Below are 10,647 nucleotides of genomic sequence, written 5' to 3' on the forward strand. Positions count from 1 at the left end.
CAGTTTAATTTTTTTCTCTCCTTGTTTTCGGTGGTTTTTTTTTGGTTTTTTTTTTTGTAAACTTTATTGTTTATTTCAACTTATTAAAGTGAACAACTGCAAAAGCAATGATATATTTAGTATAACAACAAGAAGCAGTTTTAAAAGTATCTCGAGCAAATACTAGAAAATTGGAGAAGGATAAAAATTCATATAATAAAACAATTGTTGACTTTTGATATATCAAGCCAAGGGAAATGAATGTTTTATTCCACTGCCTATCCTATTTTTACTTCCTGAATATAAAATATTATCCGCTTGTTGTAATAACTAAACTCGACAGAAGTGTTTCTCGTTTCTCGTTTTTTATATAGATTAGGCCGTTGGTTTTCCTGTTTGTATGGTTTTACACTAGTCATTTTGGGGGCCCTTTATAGCTTGCTGTTCGGTGTAAGCCAAGGCTCCGTGTTGAAGGCCGTACTTTGACCTATAATGGTTTTACTTTTACAAATTGTGACTTGTAATTTGGAGAATTGTCTCATTGGCACTCATACCATATCTTCTTATATCTATAAACATTGATAAACAGTACCGATCAAAAGTTGATAACTAGTTTTTTCTGTTTTTTTAATGTCTGAAATAATTTTGATCACAAAAAAGACTATACTATCGCTATTTAAAAAATCAACTTTCAAAACGTTATTTACATTAAACACGCGTAACGTCGCACAAGGAAGTTCCGACATTCAGAAGGGAATGTGTAGTTTTATTATACGTCACGTTAAAATGCCATAATTTGATTGGCTGATACGAGGGTGTTAATTTACAATTTTTTTTAATGTCACCCTCTCGTCAAGACAAATCAAAAATCGATAATTTAAAGGACAATGAATTGAATTTACATCAAGTTATTTAAGACAATGCTTAAGTTCTACGTTTTGGCTCAGATTCTATTATTTGACTGTCAAAATAAAAAAAATAAAACATCTTGCTTCACTTCTGTTGATTTTTCTAATAACGTTGTTATGTACGTGACGTCATAGAAAATACTTTTAAATAAAATTCATCTGTAAAAGACAATAATGATAGGACATTCAGTATGATAAATTAAATAACACATAGCTGAGAGGGTGATAGAACAGATTGGTACCCCTAGAAAAAACATTGTCAACCTTGGCTTCGCCGCGGTTGACAATGTTTTCTCGGGGTAACATGTAAATGTGTGCCCTATTTCTGGCTTATCGACAATAATAATATAAAAATGGAGCCTTTGTATGAAGTCGATACAAGGAAATATCGACCTCGGACTTTGTCCTTAGTCAATATACTTCTTTCGGGTCGATATATCCTCGTATCAACCTCATACAAAGGCTATAATAATATACTACAGAAACACAATAGAATGATGTTTTATGATTTGTTACAGCAAAACAAATAATATATCAATAAAACGGAAATTTTAGTGGAAAGAACTTGTCCTTTTAAATGAGATTTGCTGGACAGGTTTCAAAATATATTTGTACTTCTTTCCACAAAATATTTAATTTCGGTTACAAATCTTCTTATATCTACTAAGTATCTCCAAAAGTATAAAAGTTACTTAAATAATTTTAAATACAGTTCTACATGCTGTAGTTCCTTGCAAGTATACTTTTGCAATATATTTTATCATACTGTAATATTTATCAGATTTGCATTCACTTTTCCAGACAACGCTGCATCGTATTTTCCAGTCAACCCTGCACCGCAAAAATAATTTCGCAACGGAATTTATATAGCTCAATGTCAAGAGGAACAGCATATAACGCTACAATATAATCAACAAATCCCAAAACATATAAGATTAAATATTTTTACCATAACTGTATGATTAATGCTGATCAACAAGTCTTTAAGCAAAAACCTAGATTTGAAGGACAGTTGCACACTACTTAAAACATAATACGACTATTGGACTTCAGAATCTGTCAGTCTGTGCTTTCCTTTAAAATAGTTCAGTTTTGTCAAAATAAGCTAAGAAACATCGCTGATGGATTATTCACTTGCAAGTGAATTTAACCCCTTAGCTGGAGATGGGTTACGCATGAATTAGGCGTGTTCAGTTATTTAAAGGAAAAGAATGTCAACATTGAAAGTGAAACAAGGGTAAACTATTTGCTTGACTGATTCGATCCACAAAAACTCATTCTTATACAGGTAAAAACGATGATTAACATATACTTTAACCTATAATATGAAATCAAACAGACCTAGAAAAATCCAATCGCACGAGTTCGCTATCTATTTATATCTATATTTATGTTTATATCGGGTTAAATGACCGTCGGCAGTCTTCGGAGGTCACATCGATGGTTAATTAGATGGCGTCTAGACTAAAATACACATTAAATACTGATACATATTATCGAGTCCATGCATTGTAAATTGTTTATTTTAGACTTTTTATAATTTGGATATACGTTTAAGTATGTTATAAATCAAATATGAGAATTTGAGTCAAATCAGTGAACATGAATTTGACAGCTAATGCCCCTTTATTTAGACTATCAATTTTAATATGCATGTTTCCTTATGTATACATTATTTGAAGAGGACATATTTTTTTTTGTGATTTCTTATTAAAGTGTATGTTTCTATATTTCTTTTTTTTTTTTAATATACTGAAAATCTGAATTTAGACCGGCAAAATAGACAAACTTATACTAATCGCTATATGCCGGAGCCGTCAAAATAGCCACTGCCTTATAATTGATGTGACCAGACAATATGTATCTGTCCTTTCTTTCATTTATTCATTTTGAATACAAGCATTACAGAAATACTTTGGAATAACGGTTTTCGTGTTTTTCCGACGTGTGTTCACGTTTCTCCACCGTTTGATATTGTTGTATACAGGTAGATACTTTCTTGTTAGAGGAACGTGATTGACCTGTTTTTCTATCTGTGAATAAAAACAGTAATTTCTGTTTATCATTAACAGACATAAAATCACTATAAAATGTTTTGCTTCATCAAATAAATGTTTCCTAAAATCAAGATTAATATACAATAAGGATTAATGAAATTTACCTGTAATTATAGGAGTTACAGTGAATCTAGTATAAATTAATGTCTTCGAGTATTGTAATTCAAACAAATGATCTGTCCGAATAAGTCAATATTAGAATTTTTTTTTATTATATTATCAATCATTAGTGGTCGTACAGAATGACAAACATGTAGATGGCATTGAAATTTTGCTACATATTTGAGTTTCAAAACTGTTCTTAAATAAATTGTACATTGAACTTCCATGTTTATGCCACCTTTACCAGATATAGTTCTCTCTGACTGTATAGTGCATTGCCACCTTTACCAGATATAGTTTTCTCTGACTGCATAGTGCATTGCCACCTTTACCAGATATATAGTTCTCTCTGACTGTATAGTGCATTGCCACCTTTACCAGATATAGTTCTCTCTGACTGTATAGTGCATTGCCACCTTTACCAGATATATAGTTCTCTCTGACTGTATAGTGCATTGCCACCTTTACCAGATATAGCTCTCTCTGACTGTATAAGGCATTGCCACCTTTACCAGATATAGTTCTCTCTGACTGTATAGTGCATTGCCACCTTTACCAGATATAGTTCTCTCTAACTGTATAGTGCATTGCCATCTTTACCAGATATAGTTCTCTCTGACTGTATAGTGCATTGCCACCTTTACCAGATATATAGTTCTCTCTGACTGTATAGTGCATTGCCACCTTTACCAGATATAGTTCTCTCTGACTGTATAGTGCATTGCCACCTTTACCATATATACATGTAGCTCTCTCTGACTGTATAGTGCATTGCCACCTTTACCAGATATAGTTCTCTCTGACTGTATAGTGCATTGCCACCTTTACCAGATATAGCTCTCTCTGACTGTATAAGGCATTGCCACCTTTACCAGATATAGCTCTCTCTGACTGTATAGTGCATAGCCACCTTTACCAGATATAGTTCTCTCTGACTGTATAGTGCATAGCCACCTTTACCAGATATAGTTCTCTCTGACTGTATAGTGCTTTGCCACCTTTACCAGATCTAGCTCTCTCTGACTGGCATTGTCACTGATCAACATATTTACTAAACATTTTTGACATAATTATATTAACAACTGAGGTATTATCAATATATATTCTGTATTGTTACACAAATATTTTACATCGTACTCAGAAAATGTTTTTTTTACATACAATTTTCTTTATACACTTGTGTTTTCAACTCTTAGTATCTACTCATATGAAAACTTTTCTTTTTAACCGATTAAAACTCATACTGTACAAACTGCACCAAAGTCGAATTAAACATAGCAATTATTCTGAAAGATAGATTTACACCCATATCCTCTGCAATTGCAGCATTTGGAGTATATTTACCAACTCAACGAAAAATCCGGTGTTTTGCTTTTGCGCTAAATGGCATTTCATTTTTCATATTTTATTTGCGCCAAAATAATACATTTCAATTGCGCCAATAATACAGGATAATAGCATGAATAATAGATCTATATTGAAAAGAGACTTTTAATAATAAGGTTACAACATAGCTTTTTAAATGCCGAGATTTTAATTTTTGCTGGTCTTAAACGGTGGTTGATTGCATCATTCAGTGTTTTTATAATGGTTTTGCTGTCCTAATCTTTTGTGATTCTGGTTTTGCAACTTTTTGGGGTACATCTGTACGATTTGTCTCCGTTTTTCAATAAATTAGTTATCCTAAATGTAAGTTCTTAAAATTACGGATGTATTTTCTCATCTATTTGTCTCCGAATGAAGTATGTCCATTTTGTCACCTCAAACATGTGAACACTAGATACAATTGAAGACCTGTAAGTGGCTCTCGGTTTTGTATGAGAAATTAGTATGAAATCACTTATTTTCCCTATAAAGGGGAGGGGGTAATCTACATTTCTTATTTGAGCATTGTATTCAGGATACAACTTATGTTAAAACGTTTCCATTAAATTTTACCTGTAAATTGGAGCAAAAACCGTATTTATTTTTGGCGTAAATGAAATACTGCATTTTTCAAAAATTGGCGCAAATGCAATGCGCACAAATATCTGCAAACCTTAATATGTATGGGATTAATGAAAGACAAAGTTTAGCAACCAGAAAAAACCAGCTCCATATTCAACAATTGGGAGCACCAAACTTTCATATAGTTTTGAAAGACATTATGAGTAACACCACTTTAAATTTTCCACGCGGATCTGCCATGTTTTCTTTAGTTATGGGATTGATAATAATTTTGGTCCAAAGGTCTGGCGTCTTTTGGAACATAAAGCAAAAATCAAATAAATGGTACAAAAAGTTGAACACTTATTTTGCAATTATTTATTCAACATGTGCAGGTTGCACTATATCTCCCCAAAACAACAGTTTTAAGCGGCAAACAAACACCAAGCCTATTTATTGTTGGCAATTGTTGAAAAAACGTCAATTTGATTTTTCAAATGTTTGACCCCCAAGGGTGAATGAGGAATTGAAATATGGACACTCTTGGTCTCCTTCCAACCCGCAGTATAACCCTTGCCAAGTGGGGCGTCCGTTTGGCTACATGCGGGATGTGCAAGTACGCAGCCACGTCTGGTCAGAATGGGGACGTTTTAATCATATGCTTCGTGTAGAGAGAGCGCCACGCTCTCTGCACGTTAAGAACCATTGCAACAACACTTTGAGGGATCCGTAGGTAGCCTGTTGCAAGGCAAAATTTCTGTCCCTATCCAATATAGCCTCATTTTCCAGTGGCAGTTCAAATTTCCCCGACCTTCATCCCGGACGGCCTCTATTACAGGACCTATCTATTGTATTTGGTGTTAATTTGTTCTCGTCCTGAACATGCATGAATATTTGCCACTGAACGTTAGCAACCATCAATCAAACAACCAATCAAATGTTGAAGAACTGACAACGGTTACATTAATAAACCTTGCCAAACATACATGACAAGTCTTTTTAATCAAATTAGATATATATGACAGGTCTTTTTAATCAGATAATTTAAACACAATTCTAACAGTTATACAATTCAATTCAATTCAATTCAATACACGTGAAGCCTAAGGGTGAAACATGATCATGTATTGTTGAAATATTGAATCGAAAAAAAACATCAAATTATCGAACATGCTGTATTGTGCAATTTTCCTACATTCGTACAACTATTTATTGGTTTATTAAATTGACTTCACACATGAATGATTTCTAAGACACAAACACATATTTTTTTTGTAATTTCAGAAACAGTTCTTTTTACATTTTACTCCAACCTTACAGATTATAAGTATTTGAGGAACGTTTAATTCCTCGAGGTGTTCAATATTTTTTTTATGTTAAAGGGGTTATCTTTTACAAGAAAGAAAAATCAAATTAGTTATGGTGTGTATATGCCCCTTAAGTCGACAGTTGGTGTACTGATAGTAATTATCATCAGGTTTATGATACAAAATGATATCCTATCTAATCTCAATATTTCTATAGTCTATTAGATCTGGGACTATCATACTAACAGTATAAAAGTACCAGATTAGATGGCTTCAGGAAACTAAATAAAACATTAGTTTTCTCTATTTAATTGTTTCACATTTTTCATGTCGGGCCTCTTATAGCCGACTATACGGTATGGGTTTTTCTCATTGATGAAGGCCGAACGGTTGCCTATAATTGCTTACATCCTCCTCATTTGAACTTTGGTGGATATGTGTCTCATTGGCAATCTTACCACATCTCCTTATTTTTATATTCATCAAACTCCTATGTTCAATCTTTGTTTAAATTTTCTTGTACAGTCTTATTTTTTATTTATCATTTTGAGTTGTGATAGTAATTAATCACGCTATTTGTTATCATCTATTTAAAAATGCATTCATTTCACTTTTCTTTAAAATATAATTTTTATATATTTTGAAGTGAACATTTTAGTGTCTCATTGAGTATTCTGAATTTTCCGTTCTATTTCGAAGTAGGGACTTTGAAGCTTCTATAAATTAAAATAAACCTTTACAAATAGTGATTAATTTAGAAACTTTCATTTTAATTGTGATCTTTTACGTCAACTCCTCTACAGTTTTATCAATTCGCATCTTAAATTATGTACTATAATAATATAACTATAATCATTCCAAACCCCAAATTTTTTAACTTTTAAAATGTTCGTACAATGAAAACAAAAAACTGTTAAGTTGATTTTGTGTTGATATTTCATTTTAAAATTTTAATGTTTAAACGTTCCAAACTAAAATTTACACCAACTGCATGTGACCAGTATATATATGTACTTCCTGTTTTTTTAGTTATCAATACTGACATATTATAACATAATATTGCAACTTTATATAACCCGATCGTATATACCTAACCGGATCTACTGTCAAATAATAACATACAAAACACATCTTTTCCGGATAGGTTATGCATAATTGCAAAAGTCTAACATTTTAATGCTATAAAACCGACTGATACGCTATACCAAAGTAGATCATTCTCAGAAGGAATCTCACGGGTAAGTTCATAGATTTGCTGTTTAATAAGTTACATAATTATGGATTTTATATTTTATTCACAATTTATGCGTCACGAGAACTTCCAAGTCATCCTTTTTTAATGTATATTTACTATAAACATTCATAATATGGTCAATTCTGTTCCGAATGAGTCATTTAAACGGAAAAAGAAATCGAAATTTCTGATTGCTTTTTATTGTACGGAACAATGCTATACTGACACGAATTTAAACCATTTATGACCCTACAGAGAGAAACAATGTCAACAATGCTCATCAGCTTTACATATGCATAAAGACACGCATACGCCAGTTAAACGTACGGAGAAATGCAAAAATGATATCATCTTGTGATTTTAGCCAAGTTAAGTTGTTAAATGTAATATAAGTCAACAGTCTTTATACGGAATTCCAGTAGTTAACCCCATTAAATTGCACTGATTTCTGCTTACAAGTTAGATCCTTATCCTCGCTGCTATCTAGGAGAACATAAGTCTGCTATCAATAAATATGCACGATTTTTAGAATTCCGTTAATTTTTCGTTTTAGTACCTTTTTGCATAGACTGGCTCATATCTGTAAATATGAATATATTCAATTATGAATTTTACCTTTTTGTGTCATATTTAGCCAGAACAAAGTATCAAAATCGTCAAAATGAACAAGTCTATCATCCTTGTCCTGCTCCCATGCCTTGTTGCTTTCGTCATGGCCCAGCAATACGGATACCAATCCGGATACCAATCAGGATATCCAGCTTACTACTCTAATCAATATAATGCCTACAGACAACAGACCGGACTGTACAACTATGGAAACGCTGCCACAGCTCAACTCAAAGGAGCCAGACTTCTCAACTACTGTAAGCATGCCAAAATAATAAAATAATACTGGTTACACGCTTTCCTCTCATGTTTCAAACATTTGTGTTCACGACATCAAACTTTCTTCTCCTTAGAACCAAATAGCGTGTATTATTCATCCAGATATATCACTTTTTAGTACTAATTTTAAACTTTGCTCCTATAAGGTCTTATTTTCTTGAATATTTACCCATAACGTGACGATAGGAAAGATCTTGAATAATGTTAGGACTATCCCTTGGTCAGTTTGATTTTAGCTATTTTGAGAAACAGATATCTCGGAAAACCATTTCACTGTCAAAACAGTTACCTATGTATTTTACTCGTCAGTAGTTTATTCATTAAGCATACCTTAGTTTCTTGAGATCCCGGTAGCAGCCATGTGACCTGCGGAAAGTTTAACTTAAATAATTATAACAAACTAAATCAATTATAAAGTGTTATATACAAACCAGATAAAACAATGCTTTATTAATAAATATGATTCGATTTATGAGTTAATTTATTTATTAGGAGAAAAAAATATGTTTTCGTGTGAAGATAAGAAAATAATGTGTTCTGTCCAATGGAAAATATTGTTTGCATGACGAGAAATAGTTCGCAATTAAATAATTCATAGGATCTGAAATGGAGGGGTGGGAGAAGTGATGGATAATTTGAATTTCCACTGAAAAACTTGTTCGACAAGGTCAAAGATTAAGCCTACAACACTTAACATATTCACATATCCGACGATTTGTTGCTCGTGTTCTTGGACGCGTTAATACATGAGTTTTCACACAACATGTTCCATTGGATTAAACATTCTAAATCATTAACACTCAAAAACAAAATAAGATATCTAAAGGTCATCGTGTGGTTTTTATCGGTTGATTTTTATAAATTTGTGAAATATTCTAAGACTATTACCATTTTTTCAACTGTAGAACAGAACTTATCAATAAATCATAGATTTTAAAGTTCTTCTGTCATAATTTGAACATTTTATAGATATGATAAACATGGATGAAATTTTGTATACGGTCACAATACAGTATATATAGATATTAAAGACGGGACTGTTTGCAGGATTTTTATGCGAATAAGAATTATTAATTGTCTACTTAACGATACGTTGTTAGGACATGTATCATACATTTAATTTGTCTTCTTACAGTGTTCGGCTTCTTGCTCCTTTTGGATGTCACCAACGCCACCGGAAACTCACTGAAAACACTCGGTTAAGCTCTGTAAGTATATAAAAACATAGTTAATATGGAGTCTCTAGGTCTGAAGTTAATTGTCAAAAGAGGTATCACTTCCTGCATATGAATTGTGTAAATTTTACCTTTTCTGCTACACAATTTAATTTTTTGAAAAGCATCATACCCAAAGCATCTATTCTGAACAAAGGTCATAAACTTTCAAATAACGTCCATCCAGTAATATCCACCACAATGAATATCCTTGAGATATATAACATTCTGGAAATGGCTATTATATTACATTTCTTAGCGTTCTAATTATTCATTACCTGTAATCTACTGTGTATGATTAAATATATAGATAGAATTACTGTATCGTCCAGACTTTTATGTTAATATGTTCAGTTTTTCATAAATCTTTAAATTAAACCATAAGCAGCAATAACTGATACTGAATCGGACCGTAGTATAGGATATTTATCATAAGTTTATGGAAATGTGCTGTGAAGCTGCATGCTATAAATGTTTATGACAAGACATGATGATTTATTTTTGTTCTTTTTTTTTATAGATTTGCTGTAAATGGAAGAATTTGATCTTTATACATACCGTTTCGGATCTACAACACAGAAAGTTAATGCAAATTGAGAAGTAATAGAAAAGATGGATATATTGAGCATTTGACCAATCTGATATTTAATTTTAAAAAGAATTCAAAAATGTTGGTGAAAGTTATATTTTAATAAAGTTTTGAAAAAAAAATATAATTGCTTTTAGTTTTATTGTCATTCTGGGGCCATGGCAACGGAGTATTGGCACTTGATATAGGACGGTCTTAGAACATTACAGAGTTATTTCTAAGGCTTTAAAACACGGCTGTCTTAGGAATTTACTACCTAGGATCGTCCTATCACCATCGTATGATCATTTTATTCTAATAAATGAATGAGAGAGAGAAAGAGAGAGAGAGACAATATTTTAAAGTATACATGTTTAAGAGGGGAGTATCATATTAATTCTGTGCTAACACAAAATAAACTGTTCTAAGAATAACAATACGATAAATAATTATTATAACTGTTG

The 10,647-nt window shown here is 32.1% G+C and overlaps 1 long non-coding RNA gene across 1 annotated transcript; it reads left to right on the forward strand.

Annotated features, from left to right (window-relative positions):
* The first annotated feature begins 7,419 nt into the window (after positions 1 to 7,419).
* LOC127730501 (uncharacterized) lies at positions 7,420 to 10,331 on the forward strand. The gene is made up of 4 exons (XR_007995123.1): positions 7,420 to 7,517; positions 8,148 to 8,379; positions 9,537 to 9,609; positions 10,136 to 10,331. It is a non-coding gene; the product is annotated as an uncharacterized LOC127730501 (long non-coding RNA).
* The last annotated feature ends 316 nt before the right edge of the window (positions 10,332 to 10,647 follow it).

This window comes from Mytilus californianus, unplaced genomic scaffold (assembly GCF_021869535.1).
Source record: "Mytilus californianus isolate M0D057914Y unplaced genomic scaffold, xbMytCali1.0.p SCAF_2, whole genome shotgun sequence".
Classification (NCBI taxonomy): Eukaryota; Metazoa; Mollusca; class Bivalvia; order Mytilida; family Mytilidae; genus Mytilus; species Mytilus californianus.